Genomic DNA, 14,018 nt, shown 5'->3' with positions numbered 1-14,018 from the left:
AGTCTATGCTTGTCTCAATAATACTGATTGCTGCCTGTCTAGGTTAGGGTGAGGGGGAGGTAATTCCCTTCTGTTAAGTTTAAGGTCTCTTAGAGTATTGAGCATAATTCTTTGACACTTGGACCTCTCCAGGGAGATGTTCAGTGCCAGGATTCTTAACTCACGGGGCGAGCGTGTCCGCCCGAACGTTGACAAACATCTCCGCAAGGCCAGCTGTCCAAATAATGTCGTAGCGAAGATGACAGTTACTATTCAATAAATATGCTGTATCTTTATTGATGTCGTTCAGTACAATTTGCTTGCATGCTTCTTGAGAATCTGTGAAAATGATCACCGGGAGTTCTGTACCATGCGGACTATGCGGTGTGAAGGTGTCGTGGTATCTAATGGCTCTGGCGATGGCGTGGAGTTCAATGCCTGCTGTGTTGATGTTGGCGCTACCTTTGAGACTGGTAGCTACTGCCGGATGAAGGACTCTGTTCAGCACTACGATGCTGTGCTTGCCCCTTCTAGAAGTAATATCTACATAGTATATTGCTTGGCTTGTTGGAGATCTTTTCACAAGTTTCTCTAAAAAAATTACTCTTTGTCGTCTTCTGTCCTCGTTCCTTTCGGGATCCATATTCCTGGGTGAAGGGGCGACTCCGAGTAGGTCTCGAGTTTTGTTGTCGAGAAATGGGCCCTTGACTTCCTGTGGCTGGTTTCGAGGTGTGGGATCGAAATTGATGCTGCTGAGGATGTTCCTGCCTTGCTCTGTAGACCGAAGTCGTTGAACTTGGTTTGCCAAATGAACTGAAACGATCTCATAAATCCTATTGTGAGTACCTGTCCTAAATAGGGCTGCGTTGCTAGTCGACATTGGTACTCCAAAGGCAACCTTGGTAGCCTTTCTGATGAGCGCCTCTAGCTTAAGTTTTTCTGTTTGTGATGGGTTTAGGTACCGGAAGTAATATTTAAACCTGGAAATTATCAAGGCATCCCTCAGTCTCAGGGCTTCATTGTCTCAGGCTTCCTTCTCCTTCAATCCAATACTATGGTTGGTTATTCTTTTCATCATGTAAATGATCTGATTGCCTTGCTTCAAAAGTTGTTGAGTTGTTGTATAAGACTTGCCGTCTTTATGGATTCGAAGCCCCAAGACCTTAATTTCCGCTCTTTGTGGGATGGGAATTTCCCGTAAGGTGGGATTACTTTTCCTTGGGGGTGTCGTTTGGTATGCCTGGTTAAGAGAAAAACCTCTGATTTGGCTGGGGAACAATACAGGCCTGTTCTCTGAGCCTCCCCTTCAATCGTATTTTGTGCTACTTGCAGCGTGCTTTAAATGTGAACCAAAGAACCCTTAGTTATCCATACTGTAATGTCATCCGCGTATAAGGTGTACTTTAGGTCCGGAATTTTGTCCAGTTTTTTTGCGACTGCACATATGGCTAGGTTAAAAAGCATGGGTTGCAGTTTCGATCTCTTTGGAGTGCCTCTGCCTGGGTGCTTTTTATTTTCTGATGCGTGCCATCCAAGGACAATGCGTAGATTGCGGTCTTTCAAATATCTCTCACGTAGTTGTAGATACGGTAGCCGCAGTCAGTTTTTTCTAGCTCCTCAAGAATGCTGTCATGTGAGACATTATCGAATGCTTTGGCTAAATAGACTGCTAAAATGGCTTTGTTTTGTGCTGCGCTTGTATTGTTGATCACGTCGTCTTTAATCTGATGGAGGGCGTCTTGGGTTGCAATATCTTTCCTGAAGCCAACCATCTGGAACGGCAACCACTTCTTTTCGTGTAAATGTCGTACTAACCGTTTAAAGATTATGTGGTCTAATAACTTGTCTTGACATGACGTCAGAGAGATGGGTATCAGATTTCCAATTTCTATAGGTTTTCCAGGTTTAGGGATGAAGGTAACAATAACCTCCTTCCACTCCTGCGGCAATGTTCTACTTTCCCAAGCCCTATTCATTACCTGCAGAAAATACTGATATTCTTATTCATTTAAATTGCGAAGAATACCGTTGCAAGTTTCATGTGGAGCCGGAGCTGGGTCCCTCTTAGTTTCAGCACTACCTTTAGTGAGCTCTGCCCTGGTGATTGGCTGGTTAAGGTAGCACGTGTTCTCTGCCTTGCCGTTGTAGTCTTTGTAGGCCGGACAGTCTTTTTTAGGAAAATAGACATTTTCTAGTTCGTCTAGCAGGTCCTCTACCTTGTTATAGTTAGCTGCTAAAATGTCTAGACGCTTGTTTAGTTCTGTTTTGGAGTTTCCCGGTTGTATCAAATACCGAATTAAAGACTACGCTTTTTTCTGGTGAAGATTGCCATTTAGTTGGTGGCATATACTGTACCAATTGCTTCTTGTGACTGTAGAGGCGTATGCTTGGATTGCTACATTTAGGTTTGCTATTCGTTTTTTCAGCATCCTGTACAGTATTTTTCTTTTCCATCTCTTGGTTAATCCTCGCCTAGCTTCAATATGTGCAAAAGATGGGAGCCTATCTCTGAATGAATATGAGAAGTTTGTACACTTTTGAATAACGACTCTACATATTATAAAACCTTTGCATTCCATTCTGCTAGGGTGGGGCTTTGTAACATTCCCCGCCTTTTACGGAATTTATCCCAATACGTGATGCAAACCTTTGGATTTCTCGCCTTAAATTTGGATATGGCAATTTCTGTCTGTATGATCGTGTGATCACTGCTGAGAGTTTCCGCTTACGTATTCCAATGGCATCGAAGCTATCCCTTGACTAGTGCCAAGTCTGTGCTTGTGTCCTTCTGAAGTTAGTTGCCTTCTCGCGCCTTTGAGTACGGGTCATTTAACACTGTAAAGTTTTCCCTGTGGATTAAAGGTTCCAGTGCTTTACCTTTCAAATCACGCTTCTCGTAACCCCACGCTGCGTGCTTTGCGCTAAAATTTCCTGCCACCAGGTGTGTAAAGCGTCGTCCTGGTCTTCGCGAAATTATTTGGGAAAAATGGCATCCTTTCGCCTTCGGAAAGCTGTATAGGTTGGTGATGTATATTTGCTGTTCATCGTGTGTTTTACTTCTGAAGATGTTCCGGAAACGGAGAGTATGCATGCAGTTGGGCTATGCCTATGCTACAACAACAACAAAAAGAGAAAGGAGAGAGGGAGAGAAGGAGAAAGGGGTTGTATTAACAGGGCAGCTCTCAAGGTTGCGCCACGACGGGGCACTGTACGTGGCGTTGGCTACAAGCTCAGACCACGTACTCAGTCTCCGCGCCAAGAGTGTCAATCGTACTAAGAAAACATCACAATATCATAATTCAAAGTGAACGCTTAAAAATCATCATATTCCCCGAACCACCACGCGTTGTCTACTGGCGTAATAAGAATTTAGGCGACTTTCTTACTAACTCTCGCATCAACCGACCTGAAACTACACGTTGCATGCCCTGTAATAATCCTCGATGTAGAGTATGCCCACGCATGACCACTACACAGCGTTCCACCAGCACAGCTTTAGACTACTACGTGAATAAAAAAAACTCCCCCCACCTCCCCGAAGGGGATCGTGCGGAAATGCGAATGCATTGGGTGCACCGATGAGTGCGCTGCGGCAAGGAGTAACGGAGAGAGGCCTGCGCTCCACTGCATTTATATACATTTTCCGAGCGCAGCGAGCGGAGAGAGGGTACGCGGAGAGGAGAGAGAGACCCGCGCAACACGCCTGCCCCGCGCGCTCTCTCTCTCTCCCGCCGAGCTCCGCGATGCGAGCGTCCTCACACGCCCGAGCGCGCTCCTCCTCTCAACTCACTCTCCGCTACTCCGCCCGAGCTCCGCGATGCGAGCGCCCTCACACGCCCGAGCGCGCTCCTCCTCTCCCCTTGCCCTCCGCTACTCCCGCCCGAGCTACCACCTGCTCCGGTTGCTAGGCGCGCCACAGCTGTTGCTAGGGGCGAGGAGGAGCGCGGAGAGATAACACCTGCGGGCGCACGCCGACAGAGCACGACAACCCCCGACTGTAGCGGCGCGGGTCCGCCGCGCCGAGACGACGACGACGACAACGAAGGCAGAACTACGAGGCGCGCGCACACGTGCGCTCGCGCTGGAGGAACGCAGGCGCACGCCGACGGAGCACGACAAGCCCCGACTAAGAAATGTATTCGCATTTAAAATGGCAACTTCGACTGTAACGTCGCTAATGTCGTATACCTTCTAGATTGCACTGTTTGTGGGCAATAATACATCGGCCAAACAGAAACGCTCTTCCGAATATGGTTCAATATTCAGTGCTCTCATGCAAAAAGTTGCCCGTATTTGCCCGCTGTCAAGAAATGTGAATGCTCCGGGTCAAGCATTTGAACATCGTAAAGCAATAATTTTAGCATCCGCTTTCAAAACCCACCACGACCGCGAGGTTTGGGAATCTTACCTCATTTATAAGTTTGGGTCAGCGACGCTTGGTATCAATGAAAGTTACCGAAAACTAACTTGCCTATCCCTCGATTAAAATTGACGACCTCATAAATTTTATCACATTGTTCATTAATCCTACCCTTGCGTTTCCCCTTCGAATTCGCAGAGACTCTCCGAATACAGCAGGTTTTTTAGCCAAATGCGGCACAACAATGCGATTTGTCCTCGGAAAGGAGGCCGCGTTCCCCCCACCCCCCACTTAGAAACGTTTACCCTTTGTGATCTATGGACCCTACCTATTTTCTGTGCAGGTGCAAGCTCGTGTACAATGCTCTTTTGTTTTGTGCACTGTATCTATTCTTTCTGTCCCCGGGGGTACACCCAAAGCACAATCTTCGTTCATGCCTGTAAGGATCCGTCCGAACCAGTCTCCTCACGAACTGAATACCTTTTTGTATACTTTTCCCTTATTTCTGGAATCGCGGTTGTCAGTCTTCTGTATTGTCAGAACACGTGGCCTGAACCTGCAACCCACGCCACGAACGTTGGCCTGTCGTGGTGCGACCTTGAGAGCTGCTTTCTTAATACGACCCCTTTCTTTCTCTTTTTTCTCCTTTCTTTTTTGTTGTTCTACCATGGGCATTCCCCACCTGCGTGCATACTCTATGTTTCCAAAACATCTTCCGCTCCTACTCACAGTTTTCAGCAAAGCTATATAAGAAATGGGTTCCAAATGTTTGTGAGCAAAAGCATGTAACTGTACTCTGCTGAAGGCAAGTCCCGTTGCCGCTACGTGAGTGAACCTTCTTTGTTATTGATCTTGCTCTGTAACCGACTGTTTACGAATACTGTATATATGTATATATATTTATATTTATATATGAATAATTTACGGGATTCGGTTCCACAAATACGTGAGAGGGTGGACGCAGGCATGAAAACGATGGTGGAACTAACGTTTCGACCGGGCTTCGGTAGAAACGTTAGTTCCACCATCATTTTCATATGTGCGTCCACCCTCTCATGCATATATATATATATATATATATATATATATAGTAAGGAAATGAGGGGCTCGTTGAGGAAATACAGAAAGATAGGTCAGCAATCTACAACGCCAAAGGAGGCATAGGGGTGTGGTTAGGCTCTTTTCTTTTTTCACTACGGTTAATGAAGTAAACATTTTTTTTTTTTTTAAATATACAGAAGAAAGAAAGAAAGAAAAACACGCGCCCAGAGTGGGGACCGAACCCACGCCTTTCGATTACATGTCGAATGCCTTACCAATTCGGCTATCTGGGCGACTGTGTTCTCCTTCACTTTCTGGGCTATTTATATTTACTAGAATTGTATCTGACGCTTGAGGGTGGTAGCCAGCGCCACTCTGACTACACGGGGAGAAGGGGACCTTCTTTTCAACCCCCGGGGCGTGACTCAAACGTCTACAGCCTGTCATGAGCGGGTAACTGGCGGGAAACCCTCTTATGCACTCGGTCCCCACTCTGGGCGCGTGTTTTTCTTTCTTTCTTTCTTCTGTATATTTAAAAAAAAAAAAAAAAGGCGTGGGTTCGGTCCCCACTCTGGGCGCGTGTTTTTCTTTCTTTCTTTCTTCTGTATATTTAAAAAAAAAAAAAATGTTTACTTCATTAACCGTAGTGAAAAAAGAAAAGAGCCTAACCACACCCCTATGCCTCCTTTGGCGTTGTAGATTGCTGACCTATCTTTCTGTATTTCCTCAACGAGCCCCTCATTTCCTTACTATATTATTCTGCGAAAGCCTAGCGAGGGTCTCGGTTGTGGCAGCCTTGATGCCTAGGTAGCATAAGAGGGTTTCCCGCCAGTTACCCGCTCATGACAGGCTGTAGACGTTTGAGTCACGCCCCGGGGGTTGAAAAGAAGGTCCCCTTCTCCCCGTGTAGTCAGAGTGGCGCTGGCTACCACCCTCAAGCGTCAGATACAATTCTAGTAAATATAAATAGCCCAGAAAGTGAAGGAGAACACAGTCGCCCAGATAGCCGAATTGGTAAGGCATTCGACATGTAATCGAAAGGCGTGGGTTCGGTCCCCACTCTGGGCGCGTGTTTTTCTTTCTTTCTTTCTTCTGTATATTTAAAAAAAAAATGTTTACTTCATTAACCGTAGTGAAAAAAGAAAAGAGCCTAACCACACCCCTATGCCTCCTTTGGCGTTGTAGATTGCTGACCTATCTTTCTGTATTTCCTCAACGAGCCCCTCATTTCCTTACTATATTATTCTGCGAAAGCCTAGCGAGGGTCTCGGTTGTGGCAGCCTTGATGCCTAGGTAGCATAAGAGGGTTTCCCGCCAGTTACCCGCTCATGACAGGCTGTAGACGTTTGAGTCACGCCCCGGGGGTTGAAAAGAAGGTCCCCTTCTCCCCGTGTAGTCAGAGTGGCGCTGGCTACCACCCTCAAGCGTCAGATACAATTCTAGTAAATATAAATAGCCCAGAAAGTGAAGGAGAACACAGACGCCCAGATAGCCGAATTGGTAAGGCATTCGACATGTAATCGAAAGGCGTGGGTTCGGTCCCCACTCTGGGCGCGTGTTTTTCTTTCTTTCTTTCTTCTGTATATTTAAAAAAAAATGTTTACTTCATTAACCGTAGTGAAAAAAGAAAAGAGCCTAACCACACCCCTATGCCTCCTTTGGCGTTGTAGATTGCTGACCTATCTTTCTGTATTTCCTCAACGAGCCCCTCATTTCCTTACTATATTATTCTGCGAAAGCCTAGCGAGGGTCTCGGTTGTGGCAGCCTTGATGCCTAGGTAGCATAAGAGGGTTTCCCGCCAGTTACCCGCTCATGACAGGCTGTAGACGTTTGAGTCACGCCCCGGGGGTTGAAAAGAAGGTCCCCTTCTCCCCGTGTAGTCAGAGTGGCGCTGGCTACCACCCTCAAGCGTCAGATACAATTCTAGTAAATATAAATAGCCCAGAAAGTGAAGGAGAACACAGTCGCCCAGATAGCCGAATTGGTAAGGCATTCGACATGTAATCGAAAGGCGTGGGTTCGGTCCCCACTCTGGGCGCGTGTTTTTCTTTCTTTCTTTCTTCTGTATATTTAAAAAAAAAATGTTTACTTCATTAACCGTAGTGAAAAAAGAAAAGAGCCTAACCACACCCCTATGCCTCCTTTGGCGTTGTAGATTGCTGACCTATCTTTCTGTATTTCCTCAACGAGCCCCTCATTTCCTTACTATATTATTCTGCGAAAGCCTAGCGAGGGTCTCGGTTGTGGCAGCCTTGATGCCTAGGTAGCATAAGAGGGTTTCCCGCCAGTTACCCGCTCATGACAGGCTGTAGACGTTTGAGTCACGCCCCGGGGGTTGAAAAGAAGGTCCCCTTCTCCCCGTGTAGTCAGAGTGGCGCTGGCTACCACCCTCAAGCGTCAGATACAATTCTAGTAAATATAAATAGCCCAGAAAGTGAAGGAGAACACAGTCGCCCAGATAGCCGAATTGGTAAGGCATTCGACATGTAATCGAAAGGCGTGGGTTCGGTCCCCACTCTGGGCGCGTGTTTTTCTTTCTTTCTTTCTTCTGTATATTTAAAAAAAAATGTTTACTTCATTAACCGTAGTGAAAAAAGAAAAGAGCCTAACCACACCCCTATGCCTCCTTTGGCGTTGTAGATTGCTGACCTATCTTTCTGTATTTCCTCAACGAGCCCCTCATTTCCTTACTATATTATTCTGCGAAAGCCTAGCGAGGGTCTCGGTTGTGGCAGCCTTGATGCCTAGGTAGCATAAGAGGGTTTCCCGCCAGTTACCCGCTCATGACAGGCTGTAGACGTTTGAGTCACGCCCCGGGGGTTGAAAAGAAGGTCCCCTTCTCCCCGTGTAGTCAGAGTGGCGCTGGCTACCACCCTCAAGCGTCAGATACAATTCTAGTAAATATAAATAGCCCAGAAAGTGAAGGAGAACACAGTCGCCCAGATAGCCGAATTGGTAAGGCATTCGACATGTAATCGAAAGGCGTGGGTTCGGTCCCCACTCTGGGCGCGTGTTTTTCTTTCTTTCTTTCTTCTGTATATTAAAAAAAAAATGTTTACTTCATTAACCGTAGTGAAAAAAGAAAAGAGCCTAACCACACCCCTATGCCTCCTTTGGCGTTGTAGATTGCTGACCTATCTTTCTGTATTTCCTCAACGAGCCCCTCATTTCCTTACTATATTATTCTGCGAAAGCCTAGCGAGGGTCTCGGTTGTGGCAGCCTTGATGCCTAGGTAGCATAAGAGGGTTTCCCGCCAGTTACCCGCTCATGACAGGCTGTAGACGTTTGAGTCACGCCCCGGGGGTTGAAAAGAAGGTCCCCTTCTCCCCGTGTAGTCAGAGTGGCGCTGGCTACCACCCTCAAGCGTCAGATACAATTCTAGTAAATATAAATAGCCCAGAAAGTGAAGGAGAACACAGTCGCCCAGATAGCCAAATTGGTAAGGCATTCGACATGTAATCGAAAGGCGTGGGTTCGGTCCCCACTCTGGGCGCGTGTTTTTCTTTCTTTCTTTCTTCTGTATATTTAAAAAAAAAATGTTTACTTCATTAACCGTAGTGAAAAAAGAAAAGAGCCTAACCACACCCCTATGCCTCCTTTGGCGTTGTAGATTGCTGACCTATCTTTCTGTATTTCCTCAACGAGCCCCTCATTTCCTTACTATATTATTCTGCGAAAGCCTAGCGAGGGTCTCGGTTGTGGCAGCCTTGATGCCTAGGTAGCATAAGAGGGCTTCCCGCCAGTTACCCGCTCATGACAGGCTGTAGACGTTTGAGTCACGCCCCGGGGGTTGAAAAGAAGGTCCCCTTCTCCCCGTGTAGTCAGAGTGGCGCTGGCTACCACCCTCAAGCGTCAGATACAATTCTAGTAAATATAAATAGCCCAGAAAGTGAAGGAGAACACAGTCGCCCAGATAGCCGAATTGGTAAGGCATTCGACATGTAATCGAAAGGCGTGGGTTCGGTCCCCACTCTGGGCGCGTGTTTTTCTTTCTTTCTTTCTTCTGTATATTTAAAAAAAAAAAAAAATGTTTACTTCATTAACCGTAGTGAAAAAAGAAAAGAGCCTAACCACACCCCTATGCCTCCTTTGGCGTTGTAGATTGCTGACCTATCTTTCTGTATTTCCTCAACGAGCCCCTCATTTCCTTACTATATTATTCTGCGAAAGCCTAGCGAGGGTCTCGGTTGTGGCAGCCTTGATGCCTAGGTAGCATAAGAGGGTTTCCCGCCAGTTACCCGCTCATGACAGGCTGTAGACGTTTGAGTCACGCCCCGGGGGTTGAAAAGAAGGTCCCCTTCTCCCCGTGTAGTCAGAGTGGCGCTGGCTACCACCCTCAAGCGTCAGATACAATTCTAGTAAATATAAATAGCCCAGAAAGTGAAGGAGAACACAGTCGCCCGGATAGCCGAATTGGTAAGGCATTCGACATGTAATCGAAAGGCGTGGGTTCGATCCCCACTCTGGGCGCGTGTTTTTCTTTCTTTCTTTCTTCTGTATATTTAAAAAAAAAAAAATGTTTACTTCATTAACCGTAGTGAAAAAAGAAAAAAGCCTAACCACACCCCTATGCCTCCTTTGGCGTTGTAGATTGCTGACCTATCTTTCTGTATTTCCTCAACGAGCCCCTCATTTCCTTACTATATTATTCTGCGAAAGCCTAGCGAGGGTCTCGGTTGTGGCAGCCTTGATGCCTAGGTAGCATAAGAGGGTTTCCCGCCAGTTACCCGCTCATGACAGGCTGTAGACGTTTGAGTCACGCCCCGGGGGTTGAAAAGAAGGTCCCCTTCTCCCCGTGTAGTCAGAGTGGCGCTGGCTACCACCCTCAAGCGTCAGATACAATTCTAGTAAATATAAATAGCCCAGAAAGTGAAGGAGAACACAGTCGCCCAGATAGCCGAATTGGTAAGGCATTCGACATGTAATCGAAAGGCGTGGGTTCGGTCCCCACTCTGGGCGCGTGTTTTTCTTTCTTTCTTTCTTCTGTATATTTAAAAAAAAATGTTTACTTCATTAACCGTAGTGAAAAAAGAAAAGAGCCTAACCACACCCCTATGCCTCCTTTGGCGTTGTAGATTGCTGACCTATCTTTCTGTATTTCCTCAACGAGCCCCTCATTTCCTTACTATATTATTCTGCGAAAGCCTAGCGAGGGTCTCGGTTGTGGCAGCCTTGATGCCTAGGTAGCATAAGAGGGTTTCCCGCCAGTTACCCGCTCATGACAGGCTGTAGACGTTTGAGTCACGCCCCGGGGGTTGAAAAGAAGGTCCCCTTCTCCCCGTGTAGTCAGAGTGGCGCTGGCTACCACCCTCAAGCGTCAGATACAATTCTAGTAAATATAAATAGCCCAGAAAGTGAAGGAGAACACAGTCGCCCAGATAGCCGAATTGGTAAGGCATTCGACATGTAATCGAAAGGCGTGGGTTCGGTCCCCACTCTGGGCGCGTGTTTTTCTTTCTTTCTTTCTTCTGTATATTTAAAAAAAAAATGTTTACTTCATTAACCGTAGTGAAAAAAGAAAAGAGCCTAACCACACCCCTATGCCTCCTTTGGCGTTGTAGATTGCTGACCTATCTTTCTGTATTTCCTCAACGAGCCCCTCATTTCCTTACTATATTATTCTGCGAAAGCCTAGCGAGGGTCTCGGTTGTGGCAGCCTTGATGCCTAGGTAGCATAAGAGGGTTTCCCGCCAGTTACCCGCTCATGACAGGCTGTAGACGTTTGAGTCACGCCCCGGGGGTTGAAAAGAAGGTCCCCTTCTCCCCGTGTAGTCAGAGTGGCGCTGGCTACCACCCTCAAGCGTCAGATACAATTCTAGTAAATATAAATAGCCCAGAAAGTGAAGGAGAACACAGTCGCCCAGATAGCCGAATTGGTAAGGCATTCGACATGTAATCGAAAGGCGTGGGTTCGGTCCCCACTCTGGGCGCGTGTTTTTCTTTCTTTCTTTCTTCTGTATATTTAAAAAAAAAAATGTTTACTTCATTAACCGTAGTGAAAAAAGAAAAGAGCCTAACCACACCCCTATGCCTCCTTTGGCGTTGTAGATTGCTGACCTATCTTTCTGTATTTCCTCAACGAGCCCCTCATTTCCTTACTATATTATTCTGCGAAAGCCTAGCGAGGGTCTCGGTTGTGGCAGCCTTGATGCCTAGGTAGCATAAGAGGGTTTCCCGCCAGTTACCCGCTCATGACAGGCTGTAGACGTTTGAGTCACGCCCCGGGGGTTGAAAAGAAGGTCCCCTTCTCCCCGTGTAGTCAGAGTGGCGCTGGCTACCACCCTCAAGCGTCAGATACAATTCTAGTAAATATAAATAGCCCAGAAAGTGAAGGAGAACACAGTCGCCCAGATAGCCGAATTGGTAAGGCATTCGACATGTAATCGAAAGGCGTGGGTTCGGTCCCCACTCTGGGCGCGTGTTTTTCTTTCTTTCTTTCTTCTGTATATTTAAAAAAAAATGTTTACTTCATTAACCGTAGTGAAAAAAGAAAAGAGCCTAACCACACCCCTATGCCTCCTTTGGCGTTGTAGATTGCTGACCTATCTTTCTGTATTTCCTCAACGAGCCCCTCATTTCCTTACTATATTATTCTGCGAAAGCCTAGCGAGGGTCTCGGTTGTGGCAGCCTTGATGCCTAGGTAGCATAAGAGGGTTTCCCGCCAGTTACCCGCTCATGACAGGCTGTAGACGTTTGAGTCACGCCCCGGGGGTTGAAAAGAAGGTCCCCTTCTCCCCGTGTAGTCAGAGTGGCGCTGGCTACCACCCTCAAGCGTCAGATACAATTCTAGTAAATATAAATAGCCCAGAAAGTGAAGGAGAACACAGTCGCCCAGATAGCCGAATTGGTAAGGCATTCGACATGTAATCGAAAGGCGTGGGTTCGGTCCCCACTCTGGGCGCGTGTTTTTCTTTCTTTCTTTCTTCTGTATATTAAAAAAAAAATGTTTACTTCATTAACCGTAGTGAAAAAAGAAAAGAGCCTAACCACACCCCTATGCCTCCTTTGGCGTTGTAGATTGCTGACCTATCTTTCTGTATTTCCTCAACGAGCCCCTCATTTCCTTACTATATTATTCTGCGAAAGCCTAGCGAGGGTCTCGGTTGTGGCAGCCTTGATGCCTAGGTAGCATAAGAGGGTTTCCCGCCAGTTACCCGCTCATGACAGGCTGTAGACGTTTGAGTCACGCCCCGGGGGTTGAAAAGAAGGTCCCCTTCTCCCCGTGTAGTCAGAGTGGCGCTGGCTACCACCCTCAAGCGTCAGATACAATTCTAGTAAATATAAATAGCCCAGAAAGTGAAGGAGAACACAGTCGCCCAGATAGCCAAATTGGTAAGGCATTCGACATGTAATCGAAAGGCGTGGGTTCGGTCCCCACTCTGGGCGCGTGTTTTTCTTTCTTTCTTTCTTCTGTATATTTAAAAAAAAAATGTTTACTTCATTAACCGTAGTGAAAAAAGAAAAGAGCCTAACCACACCCCTATGCCTCCTTTGGCGTTGTAGATTGCTGACCTATCTTTCTGTATTTCCTCAACGAGCCCCTCATTTCCTTACTATATTATTCTGCGAAAGCCTAGCGAGGGTCTCGGTTGTGGCAGCCTTGATGCCTAGGTAGCATAAGAGGGCTTCCCGCCAGTTACCCGCTCATGACAGGCTGTAGACGTTTGAGTCACGCCCCGGGGGTTGAAAAGAAGGTCCCCTTCTCCCCGTGTAGTCAGAGTGGCGCTGGCTACCACCCTCAAGCGTCAGATACAATTCTAGTAAATATAAATAGCCCAGAAAGTGAAGGAGAACACAGTCGCCCAGATAGCCGAATTGGTAAGGCATTCGACATGTAATCGAAAGGCGTGGGTTCGGTCCCCACTCTGGGCGCGTGTTTTTCTTTCTTTCTTTCTTCTGTATATTTAAAAAAAAAAAAAAATGTTTACTTCATTAACCGTAGTGAAAAAAGAAAAGAGCCTAACCACACCCCTATGCCTCCTTTGGCGTTGTAGATTGCTGACCTATCTTTCTGTATTTCCTCAACGAGCCCCTCATTTCCTTACTATATTATTCTGCGAAAGCCTAGCGAGGGTCTCGGTTGTGGCAGCCTTGATGCCTAGGTAGCATAAGAGGGTTTCCCGCCAGTTACCCGCTCATGACAGGCTGTAGACGTTTGAGTCACGCCCCGGGGGTTGAAAAGAAGGTCCCCTTCTCCCCGTGTAGTCAGAGTGGCGCTGGCTACCACCCTCAAGCGTCAGATACAATTCTAGTAAATATAAATAGCCCAGAAAGTGAAGGAGAACACAGTCGCCCGGATAGCCGAATTGGTAAGGCATTCGACATGTAATCGAAAGGCGTGGGTTCGATCCCCACTCTGGGCGCGTGTTTTTCTTTCTTTCTTTCTTCTGTATATTTAAAAAAAAAAAATGTTTACTTCATTAACCGTAGTGAAAAAAGAAAAAAGCCTAACCACACCCCTATGCCTCCTTTGGCGTTGTAGATTGCTGACCTATCTTTCTGTATTTCCTCAACGAGCCCCTCATTTCCTTACTATATTATTCTGCGAAAGCCTAGCGAGGGTCTCGGTTGTGGCAGCCTTGATGCCTAGGTAGCATAAGAGGGTTTCCCGCCAGTTACCCGCTCATGACAGGCT

The 14,018-nt window shown here is 46.8% G+C and overlaps 2 non-coding genes across 2 annotated transcripts; both read left to right on the top strand.

Annotated features, from left to right (window-relative positions):
* Positions 1-9,780: 9,780 nt before the first annotated feature.
* On the top strand, positions 9,781-9,852 carry Trnat-ugu (transfer RNA threonine (anticodon UGU)). The gene has a single exon. It is a non-coding gene; the product is annotated as a tRNA-Thr (tRNA).
* Positions 9,853-13,674: 3,822 nt separating this feature from the next.
* Trnat-ugu (transfer RNA threonine (anticodon UGU)) lies at positions 13,675-13,746 on the top strand. The gene has a single exon. It is a non-coding gene; the product is annotated as a tRNA-Thr (tRNA).
* The last annotated feature ends 272 nt before the right edge of the window (positions 13,747-14,018 follow it).

This window comes from Haemaphysalis longicornis, unplaced genomic scaffold (genome assembly GCF_048455015.1).
Source record: "Haemaphysalis longicornis isolate Haplotype H1 unplaced genomic scaffold, Haemaphysalis longicornis Haplotype H1 scaffold_6, whole genome shotgun sequence".
Lineage (NCBI taxonomy): Eukaryota > Metazoa > Arthropoda > Arachnida > Ixodida > Ixodidae > Haemaphysalis > Haemaphysalis longicornis.
This window is presented reverse-complemented; position numbering and strand designations above follow the sequence as displayed.